Below are 20,394 nucleotides of genomic sequence, written 5' to 3'. Positions count from 1 at the left end.
ACATTACAATACCTAATATTTACTCAATTATTAAGTTAATTGCAAATCCCATTTCAAGTTCATTTACAGTATTTTGTGCTCCCTTTCTATCAGATTGGCCAATATTTACTCTAATCCTCCTTGTAATTTCATCTTCAAGTTCATTCTCAAGCATGGATGTGAACTTTGTTCTCTAGTAACCTTGATGCATTCTAATCTGGAGTACGATTACAAGCAGTAACACCATGCAAGGAACCTTTGCTGATTAAATTCAAGGATTTTTTTATATTTACACAAGATTAAATGACTTAATCTTTGGCTTCTCCATTTAGTTTGACCGCGGGTGGAGGGTCTATGGTTTGATAGTGAAATAAAGATCATTGCCTTGGAAATCTAAAAAGGTCTTTGTCAGGGGGAGGAGGAGAGGAGAGGAGGGAGGGAGGGAGGGAAGAGGTATATCCATTTTCCCAAATTATTTCTTCCTGTCAATGATAAATTTAAGATACCTAAATCAAAATACAATGTAAAGGTTTGAAAATAGGTAATACTGGCCAAAATTAAAAACTTTTCATAAATAAGAAATTGCCTCCCTTTTCTTAAATACATACATATTTCTCCTACAAGTTTACATCCATGTCTAAGATATATAATTCAAATCTCAAGTGTTTTTTATGTACAAAAGTTATAAAATATGGTGAGAAGTAATGAAAGTTATGTAAGTAAACAGTGAATATTCACTTTGTGCAATTGTCAATTCTAACACCCATTAATCATAATCATATTTATATCCAAGTGATTGATATTACAAAAGTTAGCACAACTTATTACTCTAGGAATTTTGCAATATCCTTTATTCTTTCAGTACCTCATTAATTTTTCAAAGGCAGTCATCATTAGCTGTACTTCACAATCTAGTGACATAGCTAATAATTATAGTATATAGAGCCTTGAGGCATGCAATTAGTTTTTTGTGCTAGGGAAAAATACATCACGCGATTAACAAACATCACTGTGGATTGCAACTGTATCCAACATAAATAACGTTCTTTATAGTGACAGCAATGGGAATAATTTCATAAATAGAAAGTACTGTGAATATATCTGAACACTTCAATTTAATCATCTCCTTATAGCTTAAACAATCTAAAGAAATTCTTTGTACATTTTTTAGTATAACTTAGGTAATGCTCATGGTGAGACTTCGTATGAGAGAAAAATAAATTCTATTTTATCACAGGAAATATCACATCATTTATACATTCATACACAAATACTTCCCATAGGATAAATGTCGTTGTGTACATTGTACAGTCATGTAATTGCTTGTTCTCTTTTACTTACCCAACCTTCACATCAGTCATTACTTGACCAATATCAAAGTAGTTTTGAAACAATGGGCAATAAAATAATCAGAATTTGGACAGTAATGTACTAATGTATGTATGTTGTCTTGATGGTTAAAAGGCAGATTCAGTGTTCAGTGTTGCATCACTGTTTACAAAGAAGCCAGCTTCAGCCTACGTCAGAATGCATCCTCTATTATCCTATACTGCTAATGGACCGAGAAGCTAGACTTTAATATGTTTTATCACTGACAACATTTAGGTTCAGACCACCTTGAAAGATTTGTAATGCAGGCAACCTGACAATTCAGGGTTGTCAACGACTCATACTGACAAACAAAATCAAAATCAAAACTCTGGATAATTTTACTAGGTCATGGTAAATTATGGAATGGATAAAGAACAACACCAAGCCCGTAATCGTGAAATACAGGATTGCTGTTGATCGTATGATGAAAACCTGACAATTTCCTTTGTGAAATATACACCATACAACAACACCTGCTGTAAGAATTGCCACAGGATCAGTTTCCTTTTCCTTATCAAAACAACACCCAATCTACAACTATCCAAATAAACCAAGCTTCATTACATTACACTCTACCTAATTTGTGAGTGATGAAATGACTACTACATTCCTTTTTACACTGAATTTCCATCAGGTCAGTCAACCTGGCTATTGGATATTTTCAGTGAGATCATATCAAGAATTTACAGCGCCATACTATACATCCAAGTATTATCACTAGCAGTCACAAACAAAGAATCTCTTTATTCAACAGCTTACCTACCTGTCTCTAAGACATCCTAATGCTATAAAACAATTTCCGTACATATACAAGGAACAAGTCAAGGGAAACAGCTGGCAATTTTCCTTCTAACTTGAGACTCCTCCAACTTCAAGTCAGTATGTTATCAATATTTTTTCTGTAAGTATGCAAAACAGCCATAGTACTCAGAACTGGTAACTTAGGGGGTCAAATACCTAATTTTGTCCACCTTGTTTCTAGATAAACAGGTACATGTACTTCTGTACATATACAATAAATTAAATCATGTCCCTGTGTATCAAAATCATGGCACAATAGTTTGGCTTCTAGAGACTACAATTTTCAGTTTTAATTCAACATTGATATGTATGGAGGGAAAACAAGATCTTATATGTAGCTACAATATTATTAAGAATTCCTTGATGGACCAAATTATTCAATTCAACTTTATCAATGAGAATTTATTTCCATATGATATACCCTCATTCTGATCTGACATCCCAGCAAATCTTTTACATTTTATTCATTCCACTCTTTTTTGTGATGAGAAATAAACTGAAAACGTTTTCCTTATATAGCCTAGTCAAACAGCTGGCAGTTCTCATAGTGATTAGTTGCAGACAAAACTACATATGTGACGGATATCCTGTCTTTCTACACTTGTCTCTCAGGTTGATCTCTAGCCATACAACTTCCATACATACACAGGAATTCTTTAATATCCACTTTTTTTCAATTCAATACTGTGGGGCTTTTTATCTTCAAAGGATTTCACTGTGCTGAAGTCAGCTGCTATCCCTGTATTCTGTTTTTCACTGATTTACGGGAAAGAATTATAGAGAGTCTTTACAAATAAATATCTCTGTTACAATCTCGTTTCATCTTGAGGAGAAAATCATTGAAAACATCAAATATGAATTGAAAGTGAGCTATTCTATGGTATCCTTACAGTGACATTACACAAATTGAAAAATATGTTCTTTTGATAAAAGAAATTTATACACATAAAGTATACAATAAAGATTGTCACATACTTTAAATTCAATGAGAGGAGAATACACCATGGGGACTCTATCAATATTTCAATATTCAAAAACATCTACATCAAACCTTAAATATAATATATTACTGGTATTAAGTCAAAATTACACATCTAAATTTCCTTAATGGGTACAGAAACACTCACCCCACCCCCACCCATCCCCCTCCACTCCTTTTTTTTTGAAGTACTGATATCAAATCATGCACCTTTGCGTTGAGTCTATTCAACATTTAGCAGTGATTTCCCAATGGTCCAACTTATGTTTGTCATTCACAGTAATTTCCCTACTGACCTACAAAATATCTAAGTTTTCTGTTTTGACCATTAGTAGTTAAAGTTATACCACTAATGGAGAACAAAGTAGCATATAGATCTGCTTGTAAATAATTTCTGTCCTTCCAAACAGATTAAGAGAATACTTCCTGTCAGCTCCTTCCTCAAATAAATTATTCACCAGATAAAAAGATTAAAATTCTTTAGTAATCAATGACTATTGTAAATGTTTTCCTACTTTCTTTCCTTTCCTGAATTCTTTTTTAATCCTTGTTTTCAATAACAACAGTCTCTATCTGAAGAGTTTTGTAGATTTCAATGTTATGAAATTATGAACATGAAATTCACAACTTTCTATGAATCATGGGACAAAATTGCAAAGTCTGACAAGATGTGTAAAAATTATTGAATATTTTTACATTTGTCCATTCTATTTTACAGGTCTTTCATTTTGACATTCAGAATTCTGTAATGATAGCATACTAGACTAGCTGCAATAATTGTAGCATTTGTTGTGATTTTGAGTTTTTTCTTGTTTGTGTGCTTTTTTTCGTTGCCAACGTTCAACTAGAAGCAAACGCTACAATTAGTTTAGCAGGAGAAAATCCAACCGACTTTGTAATTCAGATCTGAATCGCTTCCATCTATTTGTATTAACGTTACAGAATTGTAGCATTTGCTTCAAGTTAAACATTGGAACGAAAAAAAGCACAAAGACAGAAGAAAAAACCCTAAAAATCACATCAATTATTGCAGCTAGGACTAGACTAGTATATTATGGCTTGGGTAACCTCAAGTAATACCATTCTCTGTACATGTATGTCAAACCTTTCCAAAATTAAGTGTAGATCCATAGGAAATCTTCAAAGTCAATTTACTCAGAATAAGGAATACACTAATTTTATTTCCAATCCAGGTATAAACTCATAAAACATACCACAGATGGCCTCAGGAGATTTGAAAGTACCTACTAAATATTTACATTTTTATCTGAAATTATTTTGACTGTATACTTGACATCTGACATTATTATGATGGTAACTTATTGATATCTTGCAGATAACTTTGCAGTAACATCACTGGAACAGCCGACAGACTTAGACGCCATCTGGCACGACCAGATGAACTAAGTCTGACTCCTTGAAATAACAAGTTGACCAAGTATGAAAGACAGCAAGGTATTGTAACCAGTATAAATTAGATTATTGGAGATGAATGACCACCAAATGAACACATACTCATTCACTAACAACTTTATATATCCAATTTAGCACAACATATTTTCCTTATTATAATGCAGTTGACCATTTTATTGAAATCATCATAGCTATCTGCTATTTCAATTACTATCGCTAAATATACCTGTACTTGGCAATACATGTAGCTTACAGCTTTGCTGAGAAAAACCACAAAGTTTCTCTATAATCATACCCTTGGCATCATTAGAAGTAGAACAGTTTCTTTAGCAAAGTGAGTTGAGCTGATATGACGCACACACAAAAACTTCACCACATAACAAATTTTCTTTGCCATTCACATCACAGCTATCGGTGTCACTATTACGTATTGAGTTGATATCCTGATATTTGATAAATCCCTTCTTGATCACCAAGCAAATTTCACAGAAAACTCAATTATGTGTCTATCAACTAGATTTGACTGAATAAGCACTACACAACAGTATTAGTAAATGAAGCATGGAGAGACGATAAATGTTGTTCAACATAATACTCATAAACCTAAGTGTTTGCACATCATGCTTGTTAGTATTCTTTTGAGGCTCAAAAAAGGGAAAAATTTGCAAATGTAATGTTATATAATGTTCTCCCCCTTTTTTTACTGCTTTTAAAAGGACAAATGGCTTCTCAACAACAGTAAAAGCTGAAATCTGGAAAAATTTGTTCTTGAATTGATCTTATGAATATGGCAATTACGTGGCTTTTGACAGTAAGTCCACAAGTGCTTAAAAATGAGGTAATTCATACAAACAGCTAAGTGACTCCTGAAATACTCACTGAATCATATTCATTCAAACTGAAATCGTAAACACATAGTGATGTATAGTTGCTAACATTTATGTCTTCAAGCCACTCTGACTTTAAGGTGTTGATGTAGATTCACATAGCCAAAACGGCTTCCATTGGTCTTGGTAATAAGATATGAATCAATTTGATCTGTTTCAGAACGAATGGATCAATTTGACCGATTCAATTACAAATGGATCAACGGCTATATGCACTACTGTAATAAACACAGATACATCGGCTCCATAACATGCTCTACTTCCATCATTCCTGGCTGGAATCAATGCTCCCTTGTTCTACATGTATGGGATTGTGGCTACAGTCTCTCACTTAGCGACAAGGAACAAATGAGATGATGATTGAACAGGATGCAATGGAAGAAAACGGAAATTCTGGAACAAGGAATACAACTATCTGGCGTCTGGGAAAACAGAAATACTTCCGGCAACAGATGGACAGAGAGAAATTATTATTCCAGGCAGAGGTCCAATGTATTATTAACCATTTCATTCAAATCCCCACTGTGGTCTAATTTCTAACTATCAGTAAATATACATAAATTGATAGAAGGATAATGAGTAATTTGCAAACTCTTAGTCCATGGTGAATTCAACATTTTATTGTAGCATACATGGTTGTAATCTATCATCATAGAGAACTCTCATGTGACTTTAGGGAAACTGTAAGTACAGCAATGTTATTTTGTATCATATTGGAATCTATGAAATATGATAAGTCAAGTCATAATGTGGAAGAAATAACCAACTTCTGGAAAAGTAGCCTACTTATGTCTTATCAATTCCCAACAGATTACAGCTGTATCTCATCCTTCACCATCCATTTAACCACTTCAACCTCAGATTCTGCTCTTTATTTTAACATACATCATTACTTTTCTAAAATTTGACTCAAAATCACCAAAAACAACAATACATGTATCTTGGAAAAATTCCAACAAATTTGTATGATAGTAGGAGATACTGCATTTTTAGCACAGAACTCTTGATGGTTTAACATTGGATCTCGACCAGAGTAACAGTTTCAATACTGTCATTTACAATAACCATAACAATATACTCTTGTGTTACGCAAATTCCTGCAAATCTTGTCGGTTCTTTCCTGGAAATCTTCCTCTCGGCTCTAGCATCAAAATGGAATAAAAAGAATCTAGGCATTGGGTTAAAAAACAAACCCTCAAGTTTCACCAGTTTTCCTACATCAGAAATGACGACATTTGGGGTACCATCTTAATGAAGACAACATTTCCTGTCATAAAAATTTACAGGCAGTATCCATTTGAAGGTTGTAACCTTTGGCACTGAATGTCAAATATGTACGTCATTTGTAATGTGAAGCTGACAAGAATACTACTGTATACAGCAAATTACCAAGACACTGTAATCTCTCCGAAAGGCTACTAAAAATAAGAGAGGACAATTTGAGACTTAGAATCTAGATGGTGAATATCACTACCTTTCTTCACATAGAGAGAGGGGTGGGAAATTCTTCAACTATGTGTGAAATTGTTTTTAAAATCATATATTTCCTACATTTCTCCTGTTACACTGTTACAGGTCATAATATTCAGTATTTACAGAATAATTGACTGTTTACATAGCCATAACTTCAATATTTTACACAAATGAACAGAGAGACCGCGTTAAAACCTCCTAGATAAAGACACCCTAAATGTTCTCTTCTCACAGACTACAGCTGACATGTATACCTTTCTTAAACGTTAAAAATAAAAAGTAATAACTGCTACATATATTGGACACTGACACACAAGAAACTTGTTTTTAGTCACCATTTTTAAAGAACTGTGAACGCGATATTTGACAATTTTCCTCAGAACCTTGTTTTGGTCACAATTTCAAACAGAATTATGGAACTCTTTGTCTTCATAATATTTGACATTGATGCCCTAGAATCATATTTTGGTCAAATTCTTAAAAATAAGTTACAAAGTTTTCATAATACTTGCCATTTATGCCCTAAAATCTCATTTTGGCAACTACTTTGAAAAGATTGTATAAATATTCACACAACCAATCGGAAGAGCGCTATATTTTTATGCAAATGACATGAAGACATGGATGACATTCACCTCAGCAGGGAGAACATATCATTACATTGGTTTGAATCTAGATTCACTCAAGGATGACTAATCCATCAGTGTAATCATATGTAACAAGACATGCCCCGATATATTCTACATAATCATTTGTGAAAATGTTTGAAGGAGGCAAATGTTTATACTGAATATTTGAAACTGTCATTTTAATTCAACATTTATCTTTAACCTTGTTTTGAAACAGATGGCCAAAATAAAGATTGATTGACATACGTACAGGTCATGTAAAATTAATGATGAAATACTGATGTGAAATTATTGATAAGAAATTGAAAATTGTATGGAATGCCTAATTTCTAAAGTGTTCCTGCAAAATAGATTAGATTGTCATCAATTTCCCTAGACTTCCTGATATTAACAAAAAGAAGACAAATAATATGGGTACATCATCTGATACGATTTTCTGAGAAATTCAACTTTTTAAATTAAATATTTTTACCTTGCGGTTCCCTGGTGATTTCATTTATAGCAATACTATGCTATTTCATACATAAATCAATATTCTGAGATGTGTCTTGAAATGTTATCGATATTTCTTTCTTTGATATACTCAAAATATATAGCCCTGTTCAATCAAAGGTTTACGCCATACTGATAAGTTCAGAAAAATTCATATTGTTTCTTGAAAATTCAACCAAAATAAAATGTTCTTACGGCCCTGCTGAAATGTAAGAACACCTCCTGTAGGTTTTTGCAACTTACTATACACAACAAAAATACAACAATAACGCCACGGTGTGGTAATAAAGACAGCGATTAAATCATGATAATTTCCACACTACAAAAGAAGCAGCAAATACCAAAGGATCACTTATTTGATAATGAGGTACTCATCTCAAAATATTCAAATCCCCTAATTGTAATTCCAAACACATAGCCCTGAGAGTCTTTAGTGGCTCATTTGGTGGTCTGAGTATCTGGAAGTGTGATAAACTAACCTGGATACATGGTGGCAGGTACAAACACACTAGTCTTTTTCTGATGTGACAAATTTACAAAGGAAAAGCCCTTATCTAATTCCACAAGACATTTCACAACAATTTGCTTTATTTGAAGTTCTTTTTAACATTGTAATGTATCTGCCTCATGTATGCATGGAAGTGGGTGATACTTCCATGGTATATGTAAACACATTAAAGGCAGGTCAAATATGGTGTGTGTAGAAGGATCAATCCATATATAATGTATAATCCCTCTTATAAATTTACCAGACTTGTACATCCATACTACTACACTTTCCAAGGTCCTACACCCATGATAAATCTACAAGATGGCTTCTTGTCCTTGGCTTCAATAAACAGGAAGACTGTATTCAAAATGTCAGATACAGATTCAGTGTGTGATAACTGTAGAGCATTTGTATGTTATTTCATCATACTGAAAATGTTCAATTTAGAAACTTTATTGGGTGAACCTTGTTGCCACCTTAATGTCATGAGAAATGAAATGTGTTGTATGAAACATAACAGTTACCTTTGGGACAACTCTGACAGACATAAGGGTAAAGAGAATAAATATCATGACATCATGAAATAATCCTTCTAAGATACCACATACATGTAGCCCATACTTTCTATGTGATCAGTTATTTCATTCTGAGTTTTTACCTGTGTAAAAATCAACCAGTATTTCTCCTACTCTACATTTAGAGTTGACCCATATATTATCATAACATAAAGTACTTTCTGCAAAATATGACAAAATATGGCACTCTGTGTGGCTTGTGGTCACGTATACAATGATTATAACATGATGTGTATCTTTCTACATAGGGACAAGTTATTAACTACCATGGTTATTTTATAGACACAAATAAAACACCATGCTGGTACACTAATAAACATATGAACTAGAATTTACAAATAAGCCGATTTTCTCAATCATTTGCAAATTCCTTTCACATAATTCTTTGCATAAATTCTAACATTATTCCGTTACAATTACATTATTCTGCATTATGGTATATCACTTCAGACCTACATGTACATGTAACACACCTGTGCAACCATGCCCCATATAGTCATTACAATACCTATTATCGTGAATATACCGCACGCACCCAATTTGTACACATTGAAACAGAACTACAGAGTTAATACCCAGGTCATCGCCTATGACAATGTGTGTCTATGTAATTGGTTCTGCAGTCGTCCTAACAATTGGATCAAAGCAGTCAAAATTCTTCTCATTGTCCCATTTTTTTTTTTGTTTAATTTAGGTTTGTGCATTTATGTAACTATAATCGTCTACAAAATTTTACTTCACTGACCACAAAAATACTAGTGACATAAGGGTTCAAACACAACCCATCTTCAACTCAGTGACTAGACCCCTTAGGTCACTCTTTATTTTCCTAGGCTTGAAAACGACACAAATTGAGGATAACATGTAAATGTCTGCATTTATATTGTACATTCCTAAACCAGGTGACAAACATTAAACTACCTATTTAGTTGTCACTGGCCTCAATACATTTTACAGAGGCATATCCTTCTCCTAGAATGGTCTCATAATTGTTCAGGAATAAAAGCGGCATAATACAATCGTCTCTTTAAAAATACTTCAGAAATCAAACAACTGTACTAATCTGTTATTTCTTTTTATTCAGACCAAGATTGACAGATGAGGGGGGTCAGCATCTAATTGCCTCTTTATATCGCTGGCTAAAATCAACTGACTTTGCCTTTCTCAAACTATGCAATACCCTGGTAGAATTCTATGGTCCAGCCTTGACCCTGATGACACTAGCTACTGTGGACAATACATCTAACCGCACACATGGAGAACATCTCATCTACAAAACTGCATTTAAATGGAACATAACTTGTTACAGTGAAAAGCTGACAGGTTTACCCACCCAAAGCACCTCTCTTCTACCTTCTATGCTATATAAAAGGCTTTAGTTACACATAAATTGGGCCTTGCCCCAGGACACAAAAGTGGAAGGTGGCAAACACTTTCTTCTTTTTTTGAGTTCACCTACTTTTTTCCTTACACTTGTCTATATTACTTATTCTTCAAGGACTTCCTGAAGTCAAAACTTTTGTCAGCTGGCAGGAAACCCTACCACAATTACCATCAAGAGTTTTGCATAAGAAAAACAATGAAAAGACACCTTTGTACTTAGTTATTGGTATAGGTCTATGATGTATTGTGATCATGATTTACATTTCCTGTTGATCTTTGCTTGAACTGAAGTCAAAATCATTTTGAAGAATCAGCTGCATGGATAGTTTTATCCTTATAAATTTTCTTAAATCATATCTAGTTAACCACTATTTTACTTTCATATCTACACAAAAACAATTCTTACATTACAATGAAGGTAGCTAACATACTAAAAGAGACTGTCTTTCTCACCAACACCTATTTACACAATTCATCAGTACCTGAAAGAAAATGGTCTAAATCAAGTGAAATAGCTATGTGATTGGTCGAAATGAAATATGACATGAAGTCAAAATATTCAAATACAGATTTTATTATGTAAATGACTGTCGGGATGACATTCTGTCATACGCAAGCTACTGTAGAATAGGAAAAAATAATGATAAATCACTTCTCAGTATTTCCAGGTAAAACTTGTGACAGCTCAAATGGAAACAAGTTGAGGTTAATTCTTGTTTCTGCTCGGTTGACAACTATAAATAAAATCACACTAGGCAATAGCCTGATACAGCTTATCATGTCCTGCAGTCTAATCAAATTCTCTCTTATCTCTTTTAACTTAGTTTTCTTGGGAAAGACAGTTGTATCAGCACATGGTACCATACCACTGATATTTGCCTAATCACATGCATCAATAAGGATGAAATCACAAATTGCTATCATATCTCCTCCTTGCCCCCCCCCCCCAATATATTCTTTTCATGAATTTGATAATTTTAAATGATTTATCTGATTTCATTATTATTATTCATGATACATTTATTATTTACTGTCACACAACAAACAAGTAAATTTATTATGCACAGATGATTCATAATTCAACTTGTACTAGTTTTTTGAAATTTAATGAATTGAAGACTGTGACAGATTCAATTAACTTTAAAATGATCTGACACATTTTCCTATAAAGTTAATTCAAGCAGTCTCATGTACACGGTTGAAAATCATTAAAACTCAACATTCTTACCCGTTGGAGGCATTTTTATGATTACTTCTGACCTGATAACATCTATAACAAAATCTACGTTCAAATCAAGTTATATTTTTAACTTTAGTCTAAGCAGATTGTCAGCTAAATGTTTTGCTAGTGGGGCCATTTGTTGGGCTGCTACATTGCAGACCATTAAGAAAAATAACAAGGGGGCGCTGACAGGGATTTCACACGAACTAGTAACAACAAGATGTTTGGCTATCATTAGAAGGCTCATCAATTTAACAAAATTGGGTCAATGTATGATGAATTTGATATCCGGCCTACATGGATAAGTTAATTATTAGTATTTATGATGTAAAAATCTACAGACATTATTAAATTAATATCACAGAACTGTGAAATATGCAGGAAGTTTAACAACATCAATATGGCAATACAGAACAAGGATAGCTATGTTCAAAACTAGTTTAGTAGTTATCAGAACTTCATGGAAAATTATGTTTTTCTGCTTCCACCTAAAAGTTTATATTTTTATTAAATTTTGACAATACAAGTGATGATTTAATACATGATTCACAACTTGACTTGTTCAGCAGTATCAGTCATATTTTTAAATTAATATTACAGAATAACATTATGTTATGATTGTGACCTGTCAGTAGGGCTAACTAAGTGACTTGGCAAAGCAAGTACAAACACAAGGCAGCAACTACAGATTAAAAGACACCACAAAAGTGCTGATACTGTACTGATAATAATCTACAGTTGATGTGGTGGTGGTGGTCCCTGGTGGTGGTGGTGGTGGTGGTGGTGGTGTAACAATTTACTGCACTTCAGAGGGATAAATGTAGGTGATATGTGTGTACATCAGCAAAGTTTAACTAAACTGCTCCTATAGGCAATATAAACAACTGATAACAGTGATATACACCAAAATGCACATACACATTCACATTTGCACCACAATTTGTGACAGCTCAGTAGCATACCAGTATTATATAAACAACATTACCCAGCATTAGGTCTCATTATAAGTATCCTACCACTAGTAACTTGATACATGTCTTCATCAACTTACTAATCCTGAACCATTTGTCTGTGCAGGTCACTAAGCTTATGATTTTTCTCACAGTAGCAAACACAATCATCCCCAAAATAGCTATAATGTTAGGAACAAAATACTTGATCGAAGTAAACTACTGAAATTGGCTAGAAGAGCAATTGAAATGCTGTCTGCGTAATCTCACATTGGCCATGGTATCCACATTCAGAAGGCATTTGAGTTACAGCTAAATACACACAAACCATATGTTGGTACATAGTCACTGGGATGTAATCACCCACATTTGTATGGCTTCCTGTACTGCTCTCTGTCTCAGTAATCCTCAATACAAATATGACCCACCTTCTTAGTCTTTCAATCAGAAGTCTTGGCTACCACACTACTTGATTACTCGTCTACTTGTTATTACATGAACTAAAATGCAGTCTTAGAACTGACAAGCAAGAAAAAGAAACTGACCAATCCCTCAAGTCAGAGGTATCTTGAACCAAACCCTAAGGCTTCATATGGATATTTTCACTACAGCTGTTCAACATCAACCAACCAGGGTCTGAGTAATCAGCTGGAGCCATGGCAACATCGTTTACTCAGTCCATATCACTTGACCCAAAATTCCAGTCTCTGATTGATTGCACCAATTCTCAGTTGGGGTTGTGAAGTGAATCCAGATACCACACTAAGCACTGGAAATTTCCTCTTTTTTCCCTACTTCACCCCACTTATATCTATCAGTACATTATCCTACATCTGGGAAGACCAGAGGTCCATCATTTTATCTTTCCTTGTATTTGTCATTCTGCTGTTAAAATCTTCAGCATGAACAAATAAACTTTGTCCTTTTTTTATCACTGGTGTACTTTGTGTGCTCTTGCGTGGTGGTGTTCAACATATCATGTGATAGTTAACTTTATAAGGGCCACAACTTGGACACTCCTTGAAGATTGGAATGCTGTCAAGGCCACCCATAACATTGGCAGATAATACATTACAATCAAAAACAGGACATTATGCAGACAGTATACAAATCACCATATAGCTGAGCACACCACCATAGGAAAAGTTTCAGATCAAATTTACATGACAATCCCTTATACAGACAACCAAGAGAAGTTGGCAAAGGAGCATTTCAAAATGTAAAATATGTACATATGTACTTAGACTGGAATCCACTTTGTCCTGTAGGCACTATATAGCTTGTACAGCTAAGAGTGCACACACAACAACACCCCCCCCCCCCCCCATCCTGGGTACTATTCTGTAATTGCAGTACACTACATGTAGATTTAATACAGCTTATAATAAAACCTAGATTAAAACTGAAAACCATCAGAAAGAGAAACTTGCTACTTTGCATTAGTATTCAATTTATGGCCATGTTTCTTTTTATAGCAGGAGATTCAATAAAGGAAGTAGTCAAGCATGGCGAAAGCTGAAATCCATGCTATAGGTGTAAAAACACTTATGTATGAATTGCACATCGGCTAAGCAAACCCAGGCACCAGTATAATCCTAATGAGAAGTCATATTTGCAAGTAAAACATGCAGAAAGATACCTGTGCACAATTGACATGAGATGGAAACTTTTAAATTTGGAAATAATATTCAACTTGATACAGACTGCAACTATGTAATTATGAAATTTTCATGATCACTTTGATAGTTTTCCGAGCACAAGACAAGTTTCGAAATTGGTTGAGATAAAATACTTTGGGATTGTTTGGCCACATTTGGCCACCAATATGCAAGAAAAACTGAACACATAGATCGGAAATATCACTATCTAGTGGGAATGTCACTGTTGCTTCATTGGTTGGTACAACTGCAACTCTTTGTCACACACATATTTCGTCATCAATGCAACTACATGTAGTAGCCATTCAATGACACTTCTTGTCTAGAAGCTACACATGGTATTCAATCATCATAAAGAGAAATCTCCAGATCAATGCATGGACAGACTACAGTATTTCAATATATCATTGCTACCAACTATGTAACTATAAAAGTTCAACTAGTCAGCTGATGACATAAAGAAATACATAAAAAAATATCATCCTGAACATCACATTACATACATGGAATAACAAAATCATTGCAGCATTGAGGAAATATCTAAAAATGGACTACCTCTGTGCAGACCAGCCACATGACAAGTTGAACTTGTAGTATAGTTCTGTACATATATTGACCAACCTTGGCCATCAAAGCATAAAAGGGACATATAATTACATGTAATAGGCCAACCTTATCACCATGTGTACAGGCTACACAAGTTGTGATAACCATATAGATTGAGACACTTTATTGTCTCCCTAAGGGCACACTGTGAGAAGATGGCTAACACACTTATTCATAACATTCCCTTTCACTTACACACATACATATACATACCTGACTGTGTTTCTCTGTGTAAACACCTCAGGAATATTATAACATTTTCTTCAAATGGTTATACTTTCCTGAAAGAAAAACAACACCTGTAAGCACATAACAAAAATTTAACAGTGCTAAAATAAACCTGGAGAAGGCCAATTTGTTGTAAAAAAAAAATTTGTTTCTTAATTTTACTTTGCATTTAATTTTACTGTTCAAGGTAAATGTTGTATGAAATTTTATTGTCGCAAATTGACAAGGTGTGTCAATTTACATGTGACTCTGACAACCATAAAGTGGTCTATCAAATAAAGATATCATACATCCTTGCAAAACAAACACAGCACACCTTAATTAATGTACTTTTAGATTTTCTAATTCTTTAGAGTGCTGTTGAAATTTTATACATAAAGCTATTCCATTCAAACTACTACCATTAAAATTTTCCATTAAGTTACAGTCATATCAATATTTCTAATAATCTTTACAGTTATGGCTCTTTAAATCAAGTCATGTTTACTTATCATAAAAGGAAAGTATTGACCTAATTTTCCCTTCATAGAAGCGGGTTTCAAGTACCCATTCTAAAAGCCCTACCAACTATCTCATTTCTATTGTACACACTTTAGCACAGTCTGTAAAATATTCGTTCTGAAACTAGTATTTTTCCTTTGTCTGATTTTAACTGTTGATGGTTAATGGACCATAAGACTACATGGTCTACTGATAATCAATATCCCTATTTTGTATATCATAAAAGTTACCTGAACAATTCCATTGTGTCCAACCATTTCTATTAAGTACAATTTTAGTTCTGACAATTTTATGGATTTCCTAACATGTGGTTTCTGATATTCTCTTCAAGTTGCAGAGTCTTAGGAGAATTTAGATTACCTGAGAGAATGTATGCACAATGGGAAACGATTGGAATCATCAATGAATATATTATGCAATGAAAAACAATGGGAAATTTATTGAAAATGCTAAAAATGTGCAATTGCTTGCAAGCGGCATAAATGCAACAAAAAAGAACAGGAAATATGGGAGAAAGCTAGAATGATCCCTTCCATAAATCATTATGTTAATACAAACAAAGTGACTTTAGTCTCATAATCCTAACTTCTATGTTCCTACTGCTAAATTGTAATTATTTTCATATCCCTTGACATTCAACTCACTGGGGAACAATGGCTGGCCATGTGACTTGTCATGTTGACAGTCAATATAAAATTATTTCAGTGTAATTGAAGGTTTGATCCACATCTGGTCAAAATAACTGAACACTTACACAAAGCCACATATTCATCATTATTTCCAGCTGTACCAACTCGAGACCAACATCAAAGTCAGGAAACTATTCCCAATCTAGACATGTAACTGCACGGCTCAGATGTCAGTCATATCGATAACTACATTGTAGTAAAAATAGGTACTATCTTGACACTAATTCAATAATTTACTTCCTAGATCTGTATAGTCAGACCTTTGGTATTTTGAACTAGTACACCCAAGCAATCTACATGTATTGTGATCAAAATTCTTTCATGCTAGTTCTAAGTTTGTCTGCAGAATCTTTTGATGTCCACCGACATTGAATGCAAATAAGCAAATGAAGTCTTACAAATGGTTTCAACACAATTCAAAATGGATTGTGTACAGAGAGGTGTTGAGTAGTGGTTCTTGTGATGAACAAAGGTATTTCTGGAGAGGTCTGTTGTTGAAGGCTATCACATTTCCTGACTTCACCAGCAACCACTGTAGGTGGCTATGGACACAGCACATCATAATCTAGACCAGTCTGGTGGTACTGGTCAAAGTTGTTAATTAGAAAAGAAACCCCTATCCCATCTGTCAAAACATAAAGACAGGGTGGCCATCCTGTTGTCTTTTTACAAAAGAAATAAATATTCAACTGATTATGTATGCTATTATATACTATAATGGTAATTCAAGATTATACTTGGATGAAAAATTATTGAGAGACTCACAGTGGGTACTACTGGTGTATCACAAAGCTGATGTCCACACTAGTCTATACAGATGGGAATGTGTGTTGCTGGCTGGCAATAGATCAGATCTACATCTATCATTACTACTGTCATGGAGGTAGGAAGTCCTTCCTAACTCCATGGTACTATTATTTACCAGCAAATATACACACATTATCTACACATTGGCCTTGCAAACAAGTGTTAAAGTATACCTACAAGTTGACATTAATATGTCCTAAACTTCTTTACGTCAAGTGTATCATTCATATCCTGCCTTCTGAGTAAAAATGTTGGTGCCAGACATGGACAACAAAAGAAAAATGGATTCCACAACACAGATGCCATGACAGAAAGCATCAGTTCTTCAATGTATGTTCCATTCTGATAAAATACCAGTCATAAATTCTGACAGTTGTGATTACATGGATTCTCCTCGACACCAATGCTCTCTCATTTTCAAATATTATTCATTTATCCTATTTTCATCACATCACACAGAAGCAATGGATGAGGGAGCCCAACTTATGTAGGTTATGCATATGTGGAGATCTGTTTTAAATTACATGTAATATGACACGAATCCTCAAACAGATTATTTGTATCTAAACCAAAAGCTTAAACAACCCTTGATATAGCGTTGTTTGGAACACTTTAATTCTATCTAACAGAAATATTCACAATTATAAAAACAAATTGGTGACAATAGTTCTGTATGTGATTATTGAAGCTACTGATTGTAATCAAGTAGGCCTAGCTGCTCAGAGGTCGACCCATTTTCACAATCGTGTTGCGTTCAGCTGTTCGGAATGTCACCTCTGTTGGAGAAACGCTTTTGAGAATGTAACTGGTAGACATAATACAGCAAAATTATACTCTGTTATCTACTTATGTCTCTGTTTTGCAGTCTGTGAACGGGGTCGTTACAGCCAAATTGATGCAATATCACATCAAAATGGAACCAAGTCGAATATTTGCTTGATATTGCTGCTGTCTAGGTCAACCGGCAGTCGAGGAGACTAATGCGTACTTTCAGACAGAAGCCATTCACACTTTGTCATTCAAACTTGTCGAATCAACTGTGAAGTAAAATGAAAGTACCATGCTTCCGACTATAACATAAATAAAACATGGCTTTTTCATGGAGTCACTCCGTGGAAAGACGTATGACCTCGGAATTACACTATGTATGCGCGTACGCGCCTGCATGGCACATCATTTTTGACACGAACTTGACCAAACGTTCTTTCGAGGAATGTTAACGACTACTAAGTATGCTGTTATTGTCGAATGAAAGTTCAAGTTCACACAAACCATTACAAAGGTGCAATTTCCGAGAGCATCAAACATGCGAACGTACTAGCATTACCGTATGACTCGACCGACTGCAAACTAGCGGAGTACATTACGAGTGTCAACATTGGGCGCTGAGCCAGCCAATGTCGACACTGTACGGTTCCGTATGTTATTAAACCTTACCTGTCGATGCTTATTGTTTTCATCGACGTCAAACCCCACCTATGGGTAGAGTTGAACGGTTCTTCTCCTCGAGGAAGGGATAAACTGGCCAATTCCAGAAGGAAGGCAATATTCCAGGCGTGAAGTTGAGATAGCCGGTCTTTTCCTCTCTCTTAGACCAGTCACTAAATTAGTGCCGTGTGCACAAACCCCGCCGAATGCTACGCTGTTACTTCTTTTGTCACCCCCCCCCCCGTCAACAAATCATGTCTCATCACGATGCTCCTATCTTTGAAAATTTGCCGAATTGTTTCAAAACTGATAGACTAATGATAAAAAATATTATTAATGTCGCAAAATATATAAATATATGAGACTGTTCATGAAACTCTGGGTTAATTAACATTTCTATTCACATATTCAAAGAAATTTTCAAAAAGGATTATAACTCATTTAATTCATTTCCAAATTTCAGTAAATAGATTTTCTTTTTTCCCTTTTTCTTTTTATCTTTAATATTTAAGTTTCGGTATACATTAATTTTTCTCTTATTTTTAACTATTTCATCCAAGCTTTGTAACTTTCATGTTTTTGTGCATAATTATCATGAAGCTGTGTTATTTTGTTTTTTGTTTCTTGAAACACAGATGAAGTTTGTTATGTATGTATCATGTATTTATCTTCAAGTATGCCAATAAAGATAATATTTGAGTGTTTAATACACATAATTCTGATTTTGGCAGAAATTCAGCATGCTGTAAACTTGGTACTACATGTAGTAAATAGCCTAACTCTTAATTGAAGAATACATGACAAAACAAGACATTTTCCTTCACCTCAAACACAGGATAGAGTAAATTGTAATCCCCTTTATTTTTTTATCAATTTTGGAGCAAACTATTGATCCTTTTCTAGCATTGCAATTTTCAAATATGCAAACTTACCATTTAAGTTGTTCTGGTGAAATTATTAGACAAAAGGAGGTGCCGCAAGATTTTTCACAAATTCATTGGTAATAACTTTGATATTTATTTATTTTATTTATATTTTGGGTGGGTCCTGACACCTTTTATCTATATATCGTATGTTGATTGAGGTCATGGCATGTGTGTTATATGTGTTGTTTATTGCAATTTGAGATTTCATGCCATTTTCGTGATATTTTCTCAAATTAAGTTTGATAGACTGATCCTCGTTGAGGGCGCTCCATCACGCTGTCGTAAGTCATAGCATGATGTGGTGCGCCAACAACGATGAATCTTCCTGTCTATGTCGATATGGAGAAATTGAAACTGGACAGGGTCGATTAGTCCATTAGTCGTTCCACGTAATTACTTTTGCTTGGCCTCGTATATCTTTCTATTTTTTTATAATTGTATTTTTCTTATTCTGGTTTATACGTGTGTCTGTCTTAGTCGACAAGATTATGATTGCCTCACTTATACTCAGTCTTATACCATCCATGTACGGTGATAATTAATTTCTTTGCAAACGTAACAAAATTACTCTAACCAAATACGAAGAACTCTTTGCGTGTCAATTTAATCTAACTGATTTTTGTGCCCTAAATAAATCATATTTTTTTGCTATTTTAGGACATTGCATAATAGTACTAGTGGCTCAGAAAAGGTACGTTTTACACCGGCATTGGAAAACAAAAGAAATATCTAACATCTCATTCTTGATTGAGGGGGCTATACATCGCCCGGTCCTTTACGTGAGCGGATGCTTTCTTCAATATACAAGTAAATATTAAGTATATTTTATTTCACACATCGTTTACTCACGATGTCAGATCGCATTTTCACCATTCATAAACATTTACTTCTGTAACCCTGGCTACAG

General features: G+C 34.3%; 1 protein-coding gene across 1 annotated transcript in view; it reads right to left on the bottom strand.

Moving 5' to 3' along the window:
- Positions 1-18,735, bottom strand: part of LOC144451658 (dystroglycan 1-like) — a 46,175-nt gene extending 27,440 nt beyond the window's left edge. The window contains exons 1-2 of the mRNA XM_078142589.1: positions 18,571-18,735; positions 15,122-15,189 (exon numbers count right to left, since the gene is read on the bottom strand). The gene's annotated coding sequence lies outside the window, so the exon portion shown is untranslated. The remainder of the gene's footprint in view (positions 1-15,121; positions 15,190-18,570) is intronic.
- Between the last annotated feature and the right edge of the window lie 1,659 nt (positions 18,736-20,394).

The sequence above is a fragment of the Glandiceps talaboti genome, chromosome 1 (assembly GCF_964340395.1).
Source record: "Glandiceps talaboti chromosome 1, keGlaTala1.1, whole genome shotgun sequence".
Classification (NCBI taxonomy): domain Eukaryota; kingdom Metazoa; phylum Hemichordata; class Enteropneusta; family Spengelidae; genus Glandiceps; species Glandiceps talaboti.
Note: the sequence above shows the minus strand (reverse complement) of the source record. Positions and strands in the feature narration are given on the sequence as shown.